Source organism: Oryctolagus cuniculus, chromosome 2, assembly GCF_051225735.1.
Source record: "Oryctolagus cuniculus isolate XC-2025 breed Fujian yellow rabbit chromosome 2, ASM5122573v1, whole genome shotgun sequence".
Taxonomy (NCBI): domain Eukaryota; kingdom Metazoa; phylum Chordata; class Mammalia; order Lagomorpha; family Leporidae; genus Oryctolagus; species Oryctolagus cuniculus.
The window spans coordinates 17,340,001-17,359,304 of NC_142868.1; positions in this window are offsets into that span (position 1 = coordinate 17,340,001).

Sequence of the window (19,304 nt, forward strand, 5' to 3'; positions counted from 1 at the left end):
GCAGACATGTGCAAAGTAGGAGGTTTTAAGCCTGAGGCAATACATGAGCAAATTTCTACCACCAATGGGCAAGGAACAGTGGAAATTAAACTAACAGCAAGGGAAAGGGAGAAAGAGTGGCAAGCAAAGGAAAGAGACCAGTACATCATGCTTTCTGAGAGCCTAAATTCAGTCAGATACTGAACCGCCTGGTGCTGGCTTGCATCTGCAAGTCTAAAGTCCATATCATTGTTGTCCTTAAGCTGGTCTTTCACAAACAAGACCCTGGACTATGCTGCTTACACAACAGGTACAGGGAATTAAAGGAGGTTCAGGAAATGAAATACTTACCAAGGGGATTATTATATGTTTGCAGGTCAAGGATAGCATTTGTAAAATGCTTAAAGGCAAGAACTTTGTCATAGTGTGTTATCCTGAGTGTCGAACAGAGTAGTCACTTATTATTATTAGTTGAATGATCAAATATATACATTGGCAGGTGTATCGATGCAATCATTCAATAAATATTTACTGGGAATATACAATGTGTCAGGCATTATGTTTTCGTTTGTTTAAGGCATACAGAGAGACAGAAAGATCCTGTCTGCTGGTTCACTCTGCACATGCCTGTAATGCCCAGGGCTGGGCTGTAGCTGTATCCAGAAACTCACACCAGGTCTCCCAAGTGGGTGTCAGGAACCCAACTATTTGAGCCATCACCATTGCCTCCTTGAGTCTACCCTGGCAAGAATGTGGCATCAAAAGCTGGAACCAGGCTGGCGCGCCATGGTTCAATGGGATAATCCTCTGCCTACGGCGCCGGCACACCAGGTTCCAGTCCCGGTCGGCATGGCGGATTCTGTCCCGGTTGCCCCTCTTCCAGTACAGCTCTCTGCTATGGCCCAGGAGTACAGTGGAGGATGGCCCAAGTCCTTGGACCCTGCACCTGCCTGGGAGACCAGGAGAAGCACTGGCTCCTGCCATCAGATCAGCGTGGTGCGCCGGCCACAGTGCGCCGGCCGTGGCAGCCATTGGAGGGTGAACCAACAGAAAAGTAAGACCTTTCTCTCTGTATCTCTCTCTCACTGTCCACTCTGCCTATAAAAAGAAAAAAAAAAGCTGGAGCCAAAAAAAGAACCCAGGCACTCAATGTGGATTTAGTTGTCTTAACCACTAGGCTAAATGCCACTCCCTATGCACCACTCATGAAAATAAAGATGTAGTACTGAACCAAAGTTCCCTGCTCAAAGTTTTAAAATTATACCAGCTACAGGGCCGGCGCCGCGGCTCACTAGGCTAATCCTCCGCCTTGCGGCGCCGGCACACCGGGTTCTAGTCCCGGTTGGGGCACCGAATTCTGTCCCGGTTGTCCCTCTTCCAGGCCAGCTCTCTGCTGTGGCCAGGGAGTGCAGTGGAGGATGGCCCAGGTGCTTGGGCCCTGCACCCCATGGGAGACCAGGAAAAGCACCTGGCTCCTGGCTCCTGCCATCGGATCAGCGCGGTGCGCCGGCCGCAGCACGCTGGCAGCGGCGGCCATTGGAGGGTGAACCAACGGCAAAGGAAGACCTTTCTCTCTGTCTCTCTCTCTCACTGTCCACTCTGCCTGTCAAAAAATAAAAAAAAAATTAAAAAAAATTATACCAGCTACAGTCTGAGCATTTGCATCCCTTCAAAATTCACACTGTGAAATCCTAATGTTCAATGTCATGCCAATTGGAGATGGGGCCTTTGGAAGGTAATGACATCATGGGCATGGAGACCTCTTGAATGGGGTTAGTACCCAGTAAAAATTAGTCAAAGCTTCATCTCTCCTTCTACCCAGTGTGCAGCAAAAAGACAGCCATCTATGAGACAGAAAGCAGGCCCTTGCTGGGCAGTGAGAAATAGATTCCTGCTGCTTATAAGCAAACCAGTCTGTAATGTTCTGTAATAGACTCCAGACAGACTAAAACATTAGCTTATATAGATACTTTAGAGTTTCACAACTCTTCTTCCTGCGTTTTTTTTTTTTTTATTTTTAAGATTTACTTATTTATTTGAAAGGCAGAGTAACAGAGAGTTAGAAGCAGAATCAGAGAGAGAGAGAGAGAGAGAGAGTGAGTTGGGGGGGCAATCTCCCATGCTTCTATGCGCTAGTTCACTCCCCAAATGGTTGCAACTGCCAGGGCTGGGCCAGGCTGAATGAAGCTAGGAGCCAGGAGCTTCATCTGGGTCTCTAACATGGGTGCAGGGGCCCAAGCACTTGGGCCATCTTCTGCTGTTTTCCCAGGCACAGAAGCAGGGAGCTGGATTGGAAGTAGAGTAGCCAGGACTTGAAACAGTGCCTTCATGGAATGCTGGTGCTGAAGGCGGTGGCTTTACCCACTACACTACAGCGCCGGCCCCTCTGTGATTTCTAACTCCCATCCACTTATTATTGTTTTTATTCTTAGCACCTATTCACTATCTAAATCACTTATATTTATGCTGTTGATTTTATGCTTTATTCTTTATAAGTTCCTTTGCTTTGTTTAATTTTTATATGATAGACTATTCATTGGCCAAAGCCCTGGAGAATGGGAGACAGCTGATCGTTTTGTTTTACTTTGTATCTACAATGCTAACACATATACCAGCATATCAGAAAAAGGAAGAACACATTGAAACTGGCTAATGATGGCAGATTTAATGAAGGCACAATTTACAAAGGCATGTGCACACTGAAGAATAAAGAAGTAGGACTACAGCAGTGGAGTGTGACTGCGACCCATGAGCCTGCAACTACCCAAACTGGAAGCAGAAACGAGGTTAGCATCTGTCTTCTCACTAGCAATAACAGAAGTCAGAAATTGATGGAAATATTCGCTTAAAGTGCTGAAAGAAAATAACTGCCAAGCCTGAATGATATATATCTAAAAAGAAGATGGAGTATAATCATTTTCAGACAAACAAATCTAAGAGAATTCATCAATAGCAGATCCATGCTAAAAGAAATAATGGGGAGTTCTTCAGGCGGAAGAAAAATGATCTGATGTGGATTTTTGTTTTAATGTAAGGAAGAATAAAAATAATAAAAAAATAATATGATGATATATAAATGAAAACTGAATATATAAAAGTTAACCATAACCTTGTCTTATGGAGCTTAAAATAGATTTAAAGTTAAATTGAAATCACTTAACCAAAAGACAGGTGGAAGATGAAATTTCCACTGAAAAAACAGTCCCAAGATCTTTTGTCACTGCTTTCAGGAAGGGGTAGAGGGTCTCTCACCAGCCTTGAATCTCAGGCAGGCTTCTGACGTCTGTGATGGTAGGCTGCGGAGGAGGTACCCTTGTTCTACTTCCTGTGATCAGGCCTCAAAAGATCTTTCAGTTTCCCCTACATTCTTCTGGAACACTGTGTGTACAACATATGGAGGGTAGGCTGAATTGTGTAACCATGTGGATGACAGCCAAGGGGAGTTCTACCCCACGCCCAATACCAAGTGTTTAGATATTTGAGTGAGGTCCACTAGGCATCTGCAGTCACATGAATGAACCAACTTAGGCAAGTACAACAGAAGATCCACTCAGCCAAACTCAGCTCAAACTGTAGAATTATAAGCAAATAAATCAAGATTATTTTATGCCTTTAAGTTTGTAGGCAGTTTATTATACAACAGATAACCATATAATATGTCACTTCAAAAATTCATGGAAAAACACAGTTAAAAGGTAAGCTCATGCTGTTTTTCATAACATGATTTTACAACAGTTTTCGAAGCACCTAATATAATACAATAAGATTAATTAGGTTTTAGCAATGTTTTAAATGCAAAATTTTAGAGGCTTTTAATGTGGTAAGTTTGGCATTTCCTTGATATTTGAGAGAATTTTCCTGAGTTTCTAGTAAGTCTTCACAAGGGATAAAGATGTTTGGAATCCTTTCAGACTCTAGTAGGAACACGAGCACATTTCTAAACTAATTCTCATACAATACAGGATGATGCAGAGCCTTTTATATTTTGAAGATGATTCTGTAGCCACATCAACATTGAAACAGAGAACAAAAGACAGCTATTCACGCCCTTCCATTGGTCTTCTTCCTGAGTCCAACTTCAATAGCAGCAAGAAATAAAATTTTATTTTTAAAACAATCAAGGTATAAAGGAAAATTTTTAAAGTCTATTTAGGTAACAAGTGTCTTTATCATCGCTTCCTCCCTCCCTTCTTTCTTTTCTAAGTTGGCTCCCTTCTAGCTACTCATAACTACTTTGATTACATTTACAGGAAACTTATGAGGCTTCAAGAAAAAAAGATACTTCACTTTAATTTTCCAAGAAGTGGGGCCTTGTGTATCTGTTCTGCTTCCAGGTGAAGATAGTCTATTCCTCTTGGTAGACAGTGCCAAAGAGTTGACTTCAGCTTCTACAGTTTCTGGTTGTCCTTGCTTAGCTTGGTGAGATCCTGGTGGTCCCGTTGCTGATTTAGTCTTATTCAAGTTCACTGGTGCTAATGACCTCAAAACCATTGGTTTCTATCATTTTGACTTATACTCACATTACCCATCTACATGGATGAGTGGGAGACATTTGGCCCATGAGATGTAAAAAGCCCACAAAATCATTTGGTCTAGCCTTGCCAAGGCAATGACAGTTGGGACTCAAAGTCTGATAAATCTAAAGCAGATTAAATTTTAAGTTGATAATTTTGTATGGCCCTTAAATTATTTTTATAAATATCTGAGGTATTTGGCAGGAAAAAATAGCATCACCTCTTAGGTTTTGCCTTCAATTAAGGGGTCGCCCCCTCTGGTGTTTGGCTCAGTCAAACTCTCAGACTTCATCACAAGCCCAGGGAAACCTGAGAACTGCAGGTCTCCTTCCATGACTTGAACGGTCACTCTGCCCTCCCATGAATTTTCCACCATCCTGAGATTCATGCTCCCAGTTCTGACCGAGAGGTAGGGCAAGTTCCTAATGCTAGGGGCTTCACCCACCTCTTCTCTAACAGAACCCCGATCTCAGACTGCAGCCCCAAACGGGGAGGTAAAAACATGAGCAGCTGAACGCTGCTTCGTCCCATTCTGTCCCCTTCCCGCACTGTCCTCTTGCAAGAAAAGAGCCTGATTCTCTCATCTTTTAGAACGGCCAGGACAGTGTCCCACATTCACATGTCTTCACAGTCCCACTCTTCTCCTCCGCCTAAGCACATCATGTTAGACAAGGCACAAGGGTAGAGATACTGACATGACTACTAGAGAGCAACATTGAGAGACTGCCTCACAATGTAACTCCTTACTCATATGTGTATCAGAAAAGGTGCAGAAAGAACCTCTAGATGCCAAGAGCTAAACCACCTTGATTGAGTCAGAACTTTGATCCTATGGTAACCTTTGGGCAAGATCCCACCTTCTATAACCCTCTGTTTTTTCATATGTAAAAGAAAGACAATTAGGGGCCTGTGCTGTGGCACAGTGGGTTAATGTCTTGGCCTAAGGCACCAGCATCCCATATGGGCACTAGTTCGAGACCCAGCTGTTCTACTTCTGATCTAGCTCTCTGCTCTGGCCCGGGAAAGCAGTAGGAGATGGCCCAAATCCTTGGGCCCCTGCACCCACATGGGAGACCCGGAGGAAGCTCCTGGCTCCTGGCTTTGGATCGGCATAGCTCCAGCTGTTGCGACCAGCTGGGGAGTGAACCATCAGATGGAAGACCTCTCTCTCTCTCTCTCTCTCTCTCTCTGCCTCCCCTCTCTCTGTGTAACTCTTTCAAATAAATATATAATTTTTTTTAAAAAAAGACAATTAAAGCATCTACCTCATGGAGTTATTGTAAGTGTTACATCAGTTAGTAAAGTGTCTGTAAGTGAATCTATTACTGTGTAAACTCTCCTTGATTGCCATATAATGTTTGATTGTGAGTATATAGGAGATCTGTCTCCACATTAAGACAAAAGAGTGATTCAATACTTTAAAGTCATAAATCAAATTTTTGGCACTGTTTCTGCCACTGGGCTGTAAAAGTTGTTACTGGAGCCTGAAAGAGGCTGAAGTGTTTGTTTTTAAGCATTTTTCCCCAGGTTTTGACCTTCCCGTTCACTGGGGCTTGAAATGAATCTGCAGTAAGCATTATTATTTGTTCTGACTCATGTGAGATAATTGTTATTTAAATAGGAATGTAGGTGTGTGCCGAGATGCTAGGTGAAGCACCAAGGAAGCCAAAGAGAACAAATAATCCTGCCCTTGAGTTGTTTACTGTTCTATTATGGGAGGCATAGAAAAAAGCAGACCAGAAGTGAGTCAGTTCCAAGAGGTAAGTAGACATTTACAATTTCACTGAGCAGATGTAGTTTGTCTCAAAGAGGATCGCCAATTAAATTTGACTATACCTTAGTATATTGGGTTTTCTACTCATTGCCTCCATCTAAGTAAACAGTGCAGGACCCAACTAAGTGATATCTCAATAGTAGGAACAAGTAATACAGATCTCTAGGTATCTAACTTAATTACAGAATCAGGGAGGATGTAGAAAGCCCTGGAGAGAAATAAACTCAGAGCTTGACAAGATGTGTGCTGCATGAGATATTCTCTGTTGAATAAGAGTAATCATGATAAAACAGCCTGGCACCAGGCATCCAAGCAGAGCTGCCGAGGCCTTATGCACAGAGCACACTCAGCAGGGTGACTGGAGGAGTAGCTTCTCTTGCTCCATTCCCTTCTCTCAGCCTCATGCTTTGCAGAGCAGCTCTCATGGGTGAGCAACTCTGTAAGATTTTAAAAAGAGTGGGTTTATTCATTTCCTTCCAACTTATATAAGCTAAGGTCTAGTGCCCTATAACAAAATAAAAGTAAATCATTAGTATTCTTTTTCAATGCCATCACTCTGCATTTCCCTTTAGTAAATGTCACTGGGTTAGCACTATGCCAAGAATGAGATAAAATGAAACAAATAAAAAAAATTATGTGTCTGCGAATCAACCCAGGACACAGCACTAAAGCTATGTCCAATTTACAGATTGTGAAACTTGGGCAAAAAAAAAAAAAAAAGAAGCTATTTGAAAATAAAGAGCTGATATTTCTATAAGTTTTAAGCAATTTTCTTATTAAAATTCAACACTATTTCATCATACATAAAACTGGTACTCAAGAAGCAAAATAATTCATTGTATTGTACACTCTAATGTCTCCATTTATTGATCTCATTTTTAGCATAATATTTCTGGAAGATGCTTGCTTTTCCTGGAGAATTATTTTCAGTGCATGTTGATTTAAGTCATTTACAATTTTGATTACTTCTTATGGCATGTTTCTGAAGTAGTTTTATTCATACAGGTCATTGCACCACTGAGATAGAAGAGGAAAATATCTGCTGGGCTGTCATAACAATAAATGAAGATCTGAATTAGATGTATGGCAAAATACTTAGAAACTGAATTGGAAACTCAGTTCAATTCACTTACCTATTAATAAAAAGAAATGAATTTTAGAATGAATAGCTTGGAGTCAGAGAAAATATAGCAAGGGTTGGTATCTGGTTTGATCTTCCCTATGAAGTAACTCCCACATGTGAAATGATGAAAAAGAGCTATAAAAATAGGAAAAAAAAAAACCTCACCCTGATTTACCTAAGGAAAGACTCCTCAGCTGCAGGGGAAAGAAGATGTGGTAAGGAGGCTAACTGAGGAATCACTGGATTCATAAGCAGAGATTAGAAATGCTAAGTAGAGCGTCCATCTTTATAACCACATTAGAATGGGCATTGGTTTGGTAACGATGAGAGGAGCCCCACATCAGAGTTGCCAGGTTTGAGTCTCAGCTCCAGCTACTAACTCCAGCCTCCTGCTAATGCAGACCCTGGAAGGCAGCAGTGATGGCTCAATGTCCTGTCACCCATGTGGGAGACCTGGTTTGTGTTTTCAGCACCTGTCTTTGGTACCTGCCCAGTCCCAGCTGTCGCAGATGTTTGAGGCATGAAACACCAGATGGTATTGCTCTCTCTCCCTCTCTGTCTTTCTTTCTCTCTCTCTCAATTAAACAAATCAAAAAAACTTAAGACATTTATTAGACTTACGGTCTATACCAATCCAGGATGATTTCATCTTGAGATTTCAAATTATATTTGCAAAGACTTTTTTTTTTAACTTTTATTTAATGAATATAAATTTCCAAAGTACAGAATATTGATTACAATGGCTTCCCCCCCCATAACGTCCCTCCAACCCACAACCCTCCCCTTATCCACTCCCTCTCCCCTTCCATTCACAACGATTCATTTTCATTTCTCTTCATATACAGAAGATCAGTTTAGCATACATTAAGTAAAGATTTCAACAGTTTGCTCCCACACAGAAACATAAAGTGAAAAATACTGTTTGAGTACTAGTTATAGCATTAAATCTCAATGTACAGCACACTAAGGACAAAGATCCTACATGAGGAGTAAGTGCACAGTGATTCCTGTTGTTGACTTAACAAATTGACACTCTTGTTGACGGCATCAGTAATCACCCTAGGCTCTTGTCATGAGCTGCCAAGGCTATAGAAGCCCCCTGAGTTCACTGACTCTGATCATATTTAGACAAGGCCATGGTCAAAGTGGAAGTTCTCTCCTCCCTTCAGAGAAAGGTACCTCCTTCATTGATGACCCATTCTTTCCACTGGGATCTCACTTGTGGAGATCTTTCATTTAGGTTTTTTTTTTCCCCCCAGAGTGTCTTGGCTTTCCATGCCTGAAATACTCTCATGGGCATTTCAGCCGGATCCGCATGCCTTAAGAGCTGATTCTGAGGCCAGAGTGCTGTTAGGACATCTGCCATTCTATGGGTCTGCTGTGTATCTCACTTCCCATGTTGGATCATTCTCTCCCTTTTTGATTCTATCAGCTAGTATTTGCAGACACTATTCTTGTTTATGTGATCCCTTTGGTTCTTAGTCCTATCATTACAATCAATTGTGAACAGAAATTGATCACTGGGACTAGTGAGATGGCATTGGTACATGCCACCTCGATGGGATTGAATTCGAATCCCCTGGTATGTTTCTAACTCTACTGTTTGAGGTAAGTCAGCTTGGGCATGTCCCGAATTGCACATCTCGTCCCTCTCTTATTCCCACTCATATTTAACAGCAAACATTTTTCAGTTAAGTTTCAGCACTTAAGAATAATTGTGTATTGATTACAGTATTCAACCAAAAGTATTAAGTAGAACAAACAAAAAAAATACTAAGAGGGATAACATATTAAGCTGCTCATCAACAGTCAGGGTGAGGGCTGATCAAGTCACCGTTTCTCATATTGTTCATTTCACTTTAACAGGTTTCCTTTTTGGTGCTCAGTCAGTTGTCACCTCTCAAGGAGAACAAGTGGTATTTGTCCCTTTGGGATTGGCTTATTTCACTCAACATAATGTTTTCCAAATTCCTAACAGGGATCACTTTTCAGTTAAAATTTAAACACCTAAGAATAATTGTGTGTTAATTACAGAGTCCAACCAATGGTACTAGAACAAAAAAAAAATACTAAAATGGATAAAGTATTACATTGTACATCAACAGTCAGGACAAGAGCTGATCAAGTCACTGTTTCTCATAGTGTCCATTTCACTTCAACAGGTTTCCTCTTTGGTGCTCAGTTAGTTGTCGACAATCAGGGAGAACATATGATATTTGTCCCTTTGGAACTGGCTTAATTCACTCAGCAGGATGTTTTCCAAATTCCTCCATCTTGTTGCAAATGACTGGGTTTCGTTGTTTTTGACTGCTGTATAGTATTCTATAGAGTACATGTCCCATAATTTCTTTATCCAGTCTACTGTTGATGGGCATTTGGGTTGGTTCCAGGTCTTAGCTATTGTGAATTGAGCTGCAATAAACATTAATGTGCAGACTGCTTTTTTGTTTGCCAATTTCATTTCCTTTGGGTAAATTCCAAGGAGTGGGATGGCTGGGTTGAATGGTAAGGTTATATTCAGGTTTCTGAGGAATCTCCAGACTGACTTCCATAGTGGCTTAACCAGTTTGCATTCCCACCAACAGTGAGTTAGGGTACCTTTTTGCCCACATGCTCTCCAGCATCTATTGTTGGTAGATTTCTGAATGTGAGCCATTCTAACTGGGGTGAGATGGAACCTCATTGTGGTTTTGATTTGCATTTCCCTGATTGCTAGTGATCTTGAACATTTTTTCATGTGTCTGTTGGCCATTTGGATTTCCTCTTTTGAAAAATGTCTATTGAGGTCCTTGGCCCATCTCTTAAGTGGGTTGTTTGTTTTGATGTTGTGGAGTTTCTTGATCTCTTTGTAGATTCTGGTTATCAACCCTTTATCAGTTGCATACTTTGCAAATATATTTTCCCATTCTGTCGGTTGTCTCTTCACTTACCTGACTATTTCTTCTGCAGTACAGAAACTTCTCAATTTGATGCAATCCCAAATGTTAATTTTGGCTTTGACTGCCTGTGCCTCCCGGGTCTTTTCCAAGAAGTCATTGCCGGTACCTATATCTTGCAGGGTTTTTCCAATGCTCTCTAATAATTTGATGGTGTCAGGTCGTAGATTTAAGTCTTTAATCCATGTTGAATGGATTTTTGTGTAAGGTGAAAGGTAGGGGTCTTGCTTCATGATTCTGCACGTGGAAATCCAATTTTCCCAGCACCATTTATTGAATAGACTGTCCTTACTCCAGGGATTGGTTTTGGACCCTTGATCAAATATGAGTTGGCTGTAGATGTTTGGGTTGATTTCTGGTGTTTCAATTCTGTTCCATTGGTCTATCCATCTGTTTCTGTACCAGTACCATGCTGTTTTGATTACAACTGCCCTGTAGTATGTCCTGAAATCTGGTATTGTGATGCCTCCGGCTTTGTTTTTGTTGTACAAGATTGCTTTAGCTATTCGAGGTCTCCTGTGTCTCCATATGAATTTCAGCATCATTTTTTCCAGATCTGAGAAGAAGGTCTTCGGTATCTTGATTGGTATTGTATTGAATCTATAAATTGCTTTTGGGAGAATGGACATTTTGATGATAGATTCTTCCAATCCATGAGCATGGCAGATTTTTCCATTTCTTGGTATCTTCTTCTATTTCTTCCTTTAAGGTTTTGTAATTTTCATCATAGAGATCTTTAACGTCCTTGGTTAAGTTTATTCCAAGGTATTTGATTGTTTTTGTAGCTATTGTGAATGGGATTGATCTTAGAAGTTCTTCCTCAGCCATGGCATTGTCTGTGTATACAAAGGCTGTTGATTTTTGTGCATTGATTTTATACCCTGCTACTTTGCCAAACTCTTCTATGAGTTCCAATAATCTCTTAGTAGAGTTCTTTGGGTCTCCTAAATAAAGAATCATATCATCTGCAAAGAGGGATAGTTTGAGTTCTTCATTCCCAATTTGTATCCCTTTAATTTCTTTTTCTTGCCTAATAGCTCTGGCTAGAACCTCCAGAACTATATTGAATAGCAGTGGTGAGAGTGGGCATACCTGTCTGGTACCAGATCTCAGTGGAAATGCTTCCAACTTTTCCCCATTCAATAGGATGTTGGCTGTGGGTTTTTCATAGATTGTTTGATTGTATTGAGGAATGTTCCTTCCAAACCCAGTTTGCTTAGAGTTTTCATCATGAATGGGTGTTGTATTTTATCAAATGCTTTCTCGGCGTCTATTGAGATAATCATATGTTTTTTCTTCTGCAGTCGGTTAATGTGGTGTATCACATTGATTGTCTTGCTCACATTAAACCATTCCTGCATACCAGGGATAAATCCCACTTGGTCTGGGTGGTGATCTTTCTGATGTGTTGTTGCATTCTATTGGCGAGATTTTTATTGAGGATTTTTGCATCTATGTTCATCAGGGATATTGGTCTGTAATTCTTTCAATGCTGTATCTTTTTCCGGCTTAGGAATTAAGGTGATGCTGGATTCATAGAAAGAATTTGGGAGGATTCCCTCTTCTTCGATTGTTCTAAATAGTTTGAGAAGAATTGGAGTCAGTTCTTCTTTAAATGTCTGGTAGAATTCAGCAGTGAATCCATCTGGTCCTGGGCTTTTCTTTGTTGGGAGGGCCTTTATTACTGTTTCAATTTCTGTCTCAGTTATGGGTCAGTTTAGGTTTTCGATGTCTTTCTGGTTCAATTTAGGTAGGTTGCATGTGTCCAGGAATCTATCCATTTCTGATAGGTTTCCCTGTTTGCTGGCATACAAGTCCTTGTAGTAATTTCTGATGATTCTTTTTATTTCTGTGGTGTCTGTTGTTACGTTTCCTTTTTCATCTCTGATTTTATTGATTTGGGTCTTTTCTCTTCTTTTTTTAGTTAGTTGGACCAATGGGGTGTCAATTTTGTTTATTTTTTCAAAAAACCAGCTCCTCGTTTGGCTGATTTTTTGTAATGTTTTTCTTGATTCAATCCTGTTGATTTCTTCTCTGATTTTAATTATTTCTCTTCTCCTACTGGATTTGGGTCTGGTTTGCTGCAGTTTTTCTAGATCCTTGAGATGTGTTGAAAGCTCATCTATTTGGTGCCTTTCCAATTTCTTGATGTAGGCACCTATTGATATAAACTTTCCTCTTAACACTGCTTTTGCTGCGTCCCATAAGTTTTGGTATGTTGTGCTGTTATCCTCGTTTACTTCCAGAAAATTTTTGATTTTTCTTTTGATTTCTTCTATGACCCATTGTCCATTCAGGAGCATGTTGTTCAATCTCCATGTGTTTGCGTATGCTCTAGGGATTCCTGAGTTGCTAATTTCCAACTTCATTCCTTTATGGTCTGAGAAGCTGCATGGTATGATTCTAATTCTTTTGAATTTGCTGAGACTTGCTTTATGGCCTAGTATGTGGTCAATCCTAGAGAAGGTTCCAGGTACTGCTGAGAAGAATGTAAAATCTTTAGCTGTAGGATTGAAAGTTCTGTATATATCTGTTAGATCCATTTGGGCTATAGTGTTGTTTAAATCTACTGTATCCTTGTTGATCTTCTGTCCTGTTGATCTGTCTATTTCTGAGAGTGGAGTATTGAAGTCCCCCAGTACTATTGTATTGGGGTCTAAGTCTCCCTTTAAGTGCATTAACAAATCTTTTAGATAAACCGGTGCCCTGTAGTTAGGTGCATATACATTGATAATTGTTATATCTTCCTGTTGAATTGATGCCTTAATCATCATATAGTGTCCCTCTTTGTCTCTCTTAACAGTTTTTGTGGTAAAGTTTATGTTGTCCGATATTAAGATGACTACGCCCGCTTTTTTCGTTTCTGTTGGAATGGTATATCTTTTTCCAGCCTTTCACTTTCAGTCTGCATGGATCTTTGTTGGAAAGATGTGTTTCTTGTAATTAGCAATCAGCCAATCGGTGTCTTTTAACTGGACAGTTCAGGCCATTAACGTTCAATGTGACTAATGATAAGTGTTAACTTTGCCCTGCCATTTGCCAAAGATAAGTTCTAATATATGCTTTGAATTCCCTGTGATCTTTTGCTGTGAGCTTTCCTTCCTTTACCTTCTTTCATATTGATGACCATGTTTCTGTGTTTCTGTGTGTAACACATCTTTAAGCATCTTTTGCAGGGCTGGACGAGTGCGACAAATTCTTTCAATTTCTGTTTGCTATGAAAAGTCTTTATTTCACCTTCATTCACAAATGAGAGCTTTGCAGGATATAATATTCTGGGCTGGCAGTTTTTCTCTCTTAGTACCTGGGCTATATCTCGCCATTCCCTCCTAGCTTGTAGGGTTTCTGATGAGAAGTCAGCTGTGAGTCTGATTGGAGATCCTCTGAGAGTAATCTGACGTTTCTCTCTTGCACATTTTAGGATCTTTTCTTTATGTTTCACTGTGGAGAGTTTAATTACAACGTGTCGTGGTGAGGATCTCTTTTGGTCATGTTTATTAGGGGTTCTGTGAGCTTCCTGTACTAGGATGTCTCTGTCCTTCTCCAAACCTGGGAAATTTTCTGCTAATATCTAACTAAAAAGGCCTTCTAATCCTTTCTCCCTCTCCATGCCTTCAGTAACTCCTAGAACCCGAATGTTGGTTTTTTTTAATAGTATCCTGCAGATTCCTGACAATATGTTTTAGATTTCTAATTCCCTCTTCTTTTCTTTGGTCTGACTGTATCCTTTCCTGTTCTCTGTCTTCTAAGTCCGATATTCTCTCTTCTGCTTCACCCATTCTGTTTGTAAGGCTCTCTATTGTGTTTTTCATTTGATCTATTGAATTCTTCACTTCATTATGATTTCTCGTCACTATCACAGTTTCCTGTTGTACTAGTTGTTTTGTTTCATTTTGATTCCTCCTTAATATTTCATTTTCACGAGAGAGATTTTCTATCTTGTCCATTAAGGATTTCTGTCGTTCAAAAATTTGTTTTTGAGAACTTCTTAATGTTCTTATCAATTTTTTGAGATCTGCTTCTTGCATTTCTTCTAACTCATCATCTTCGTAATCTTGAATTGGGGTGTCTTTTTCATTTGGGGGCATCATGGTGACTTCCTTGTTTCTATTATCTCGGTTTTTGTGTTTGTTATTTGGCATATTGGAGATATTTGGTTTCTTCACTGTGGTGCTTTTTCTTGTTATACTATGACTCTAGATTAAGTGGACTGTCTGTTTTTGATGGAGCCTTAGGGCTTGAGATGGGTGTGGCCTGAGAGCTCTGTTTGGTGTGCCAAAGGTGACACTCCCAGGTTAGGCGTGGTAGATCTCTCTCTCTCTCTCTCTCTTTCTTTTTTTTGATTCAAAAGGGAAGTAATTCCACACAGCTGAACGAAGTTGGAGGTAGTTAGCAGGCAAATGATATACCCACAGGAGCCAGAGATCGGAAGATCTTTCCCAAGGACCACATAGGGAATTTGTTCTGCCCTCAGGGTAGGCTCAGATTCTCCTTCAGTCTCCCACTAGGTAGCCAAAGTTACGGAATTGTAGCGTCTCTGGAGAGTACTCACGTGAATTCTGTGAGTTCTCTCCCCCACCGTCTCTTTTTTCACAGTCTCAGTTCAGTAGCACCACAAATTTACTAGGTCCTAATCTCCTGTTAATTCACCCCGCCCAGAGTCAGGTTTTTCTGCTAGGCTCAGGGCCAGTGCAGACCTGAGGTCGCTCTGCTTATGACGTATGTCCAAGATGGCGCCTGCTATTTGTCTTGCTCGCCCTTGAGAGGTGAGCGGAGAGAGAGAAACCCGTGTCTGTACCAGTCACCTTTTTTTTCTCTCTCTCTCTCTTCCAGTTATCCTGGTGAACTTTTCCCCCCCGGGGGTCATTCCCTCTAGTCTCCTCTCTCTGCTTGCCTGCTGGTGTCTCGGGCTATTGAGGTTCGGCTCACCTCGCGTTCCAGCGCTGGTGTGTTGAGTCTGCCACTGGTGTCCTGAACTGTGGGCTCCCACGCTCTCCACGCAGGTCCACTGTGAATCACGTGTTCCGGAAGAGTTTCTTCTGCTGTTTCCTCCCCTACTCTTCCTTGAATCTGCAGTATCTCCACTTTTATTAAACTGTCTCTCCCCGGACTATCAGTGTGCTCCCTTCCTATTCCGCCATCTTGCCTCCTCTCCCCGACTTTTTTTTTTTTTTCCAAATAAGGCACATTCACAGGCTCTGCATGGGTAATATCTCTATTAGGTGGGTGGAGGGAGGGTCCACCATTTGTTGCACTACAAGTCTTCAACCAAGTTTCTGAAGGAGGGTCATTGTCATCTTCTTACAGGTATGGACACTTGAGGACAGAAGAGGAAGTAATTGCCATTGTCACTTAGCTACTATGCAGCTCACATGTGGTTTGAACTGGGATACTGGCTTCATGGCCAGTGTGCTTAACCACTATTCTATGTGGAGGTCACTCCAGGATTCTGTGGAGCAGGAGTTTGTGTTGACACAGAAGTGATGAAATAAAGTGCTGTAGGTAGGAGGAGCTGTAACTGTAAACATAATAGCCCTGTCTTCTCAATCAGATGGCATTAAAACATGACCTCCAAATTCTTAGACACTAGAAGTCTATGGCTCTCCCCTTTGAATCTGGGAGGGCTTATGATCACAATTAACTAATACAGTTCAGTGGAAGTGGTTCTGGCTGCCACACTGTGAGGAAGTTAAGCCACATGGAGAGGCCATGTGTGAACATTCCACTGGCGACAAAAGTCTTCAATTCTTCCTAACCTACACAAAAGATGTGAAAGTGAGCAAGTTTGATGTTGTTCAGTGGCTATTTAATTCTTCAAGCTTTGTGCATATTCCAAGATAGGCCATGATGCTTTGCAGTGGACAAGCCATGGTGATGTATCATGTCAAAATTCTTGGCCCATGAATTTGTGAGCATAATATAATGGTGGTTGTTTTATTTTTAATTTTTTTTATTTTTATTTATTTTTTTGACAGGCAGAGTGGACAGTGAGAGAGAGACAGAGAGAAAGGTCTTCCTTTGCCATTGGTTCACCCTCCAATGGCCGGCATGGCCGGCGCGCTGCGGCCGGCACACCGCGCTCATCCGATGGCAGGAGCCAGTTACTTCTCCTGGTCTCCCATGGGGTGCAGGGCCCAAGGACTTGGGCCATCCTCCACTGCACTCCTAGGCCACAGCAGAGAGCTGGCCTGGAAGAGGGGCAACCAGGACAGAATCCAGAGCCCCGACCGGGACTAGAACCCGGTGTGCCAGTGCTGCCAGGCGGAGGATTAGCCTAGTGAGCCGCGGTGCTGGCCAATGGTGGTTGTTTTAGAACACTAATGTAGGGATGGTTTGCTATACAGTAAGTAATGACCAGACATAGCCATACCCAAATCACATCCCACAGGAATATACACACAATAGGTATAGTGGAGAAAAAGGAGAAAATGGGCACTTATCAGCAGTTAGGCAGGAGTTCAAAAATCACACTAGGTATTTTAAGTACAAAGAGAATTACAGAAGTAAATTAAATGGTTTTACAAGGGCTCTGGGAGAAGTGGGAGATTATCAAGAGACAACTTGGTGATTTTCAGGAACTTAGAGTAGAAATGCAAGAAAGTTGACAAGGATGGATTCCACTGCCTGCAGCACAGAAACAGGTGTTTTGTGGGGGGGTCACCACAAAGTCACTGCAAATGTCCTGTCTGCTCTCTGCCCATGTGTCTTCCAGGAGCACTGCCAGAGAGCAATGGTTTAGCTTTCCCTTTTGCCTTCCAAGACTCGAGTTAGTGCCAATCAATGGCCAAATCTGTTCCAGAAGCCAGATCCTAAATACAGGCAGGAGCTAACTGGGCACGAATGGAGCTCAGATTCAACAATGTCTCCCATTGGTTGTTCCTTTATTTATTTTTTTTAAGATTTATTTTATTTATTTGAAAGGCAGAGTTACAGAGAGAGGCAGAGACAGAGAGAGAGGTCTTCCATCTGCTGGTTCACTCCTCAAATGGCCATAAAGGCCAGAGCTGCGCCGATCCAAAGCCAGGAACCAGGAGCTTCTTCCCGGTTTCCCATGTGGGTGCAGGGGCCCAAGGATTTGGGCCATCTTCCACTGATTTCCAAGGCCAGAGCAGAGAGCTAGATCAGAAGTGGAGCAGCTGGGTCTCGAACCGGTGCCCCTATGGGATGTTGGCGCTTCAGGCCAGGGCGTTAACCCAGTGTACCACAGCGCCAACCCTGGTTGTTCTTTTTGATACTGAGCATTCCTACCTAAACTGATTTGGTTGTTTCAACTTAAAAACACAATAATACCATTTTTATGCTTAATATGATTTAATTGCCTTTCATACACATAATGATATGTTCATTCTCTCCTAAAACCAGGAAACCCAATGTTTTATTAGTAACTGCACCCATCTGGATAATATTCATTTTTCTTGCTATTTAGTTACATTCCACTTAATGTAATTTAAAGACTAAGTTATAAACTATCACCAATTCATTTAATATAAGGGGGGGAATAATTGGATAAATTGTGTGTATATATATATATGTGTGTGTATACAAAATGATGTAAGAAAGAAAACATACATAACTACTGTGGTCCCAATTCATATGCTCTCAACCAAAACCTCAGCTGATAATGGCTCTTTTCTTGAAGGAATATTCCAAGGCACTATTTTGGAGAGTCTACAACATGTTTAATCTTGACTGGCTTTTATTTAGTCTCCCATTTCTTTTAGTCTCCCATTACCTTTAATGTTCTCTAGGCATTAAAGTACTAAAAGGGGTCATAAAAAATTCTCTGGATTCCAACCAACTTCTCCCCACATTATTTTATAGCATCAAGCATATTTAATTACTCTGGACAATGAATTAATTTCCCTATTAGTTCACTTTCATGAAAAACCCAAATAATAAGCTCAAAATCACAATTTTTAGTCAATGTAACTTGTTGTAAATATGGTAGATACTTTCTCCTTAAGGATCTAAGACATCAAAAACAGCAGATTCACAGGGCCATCATCATGGCGCAACCAATTAAGTTGCCATCGGCATGCTGGCATTCCATAAGGGTGCTGGTTCGAGTCTCAGCTGCTCCACTTCTGATTCAGTTTCTTGCTAATGCACCTGAGCAAACAACAGAAGTTGGCTCAGTTCCTTGAGACCATGAACCCATGTGGGAGACCTGGATGGAGTTCCAGGATCCTGGTGTTGGCCTGGCATAGCTCCAGCTATTGCTGCCATTTGGGGAGTGATATAGAAGATGGGAGACCTCTCTCTCTCTCTCTCTCTTTCAAATAAATAAAATAAATATTTAAAAATAAAAGAGCACATCCAAAAATTGTAGAGATGAGAAAGCATCATATTTTCAATGAGGTCATCAGGGATAATAAGGGCAAAGATTCAAATTCCTTTGAGTTCTAGGACCTATACAAGGATACTTCAAAAATTCATAGAAAATGGAATTAAAAGATAAATTCATTTTGATGTAAAAAATTTTGAAATCCATATGTAGTTTTTTCATAACACATGTTTCCCATAAAGTTTTTATTTTTTTAAGATTTATTTATTTATTTGAAAGAACTACAGAGGGAGAGGGAGAGACAGAGAGACAGAGATCTTCCATCCATTGGTTCACTCCCCAGATGGCCATAACTGCCGGACTGGGGCAGAGCAAAGCCAGGAGCCAGGAGCTTTTTCTGGGTCTCCCTCAAGGGTGGCAGGAGCCCAAGCACTCGGGTCATCTTGCACTGATTTTCCGAGGCCATTAGTGTGGAGCTAGATCAGCAATGGAGCAACTGAAACCCGAATTGGTGCCCATATGGGATGCTGGTATTAGAGGCGGCAGTCACAGGTAGCGGTTTTACTGCTAAGCCACCATGCTGACCCTGTAAAGCCATAATGTGTTGTACTATGGGAATTAACAATAAAACTAGTCTTCAAACAGTACTTTACACTTTGTGTGTCTGTGTGGGTGCAAACTGTTGAAATCTTTA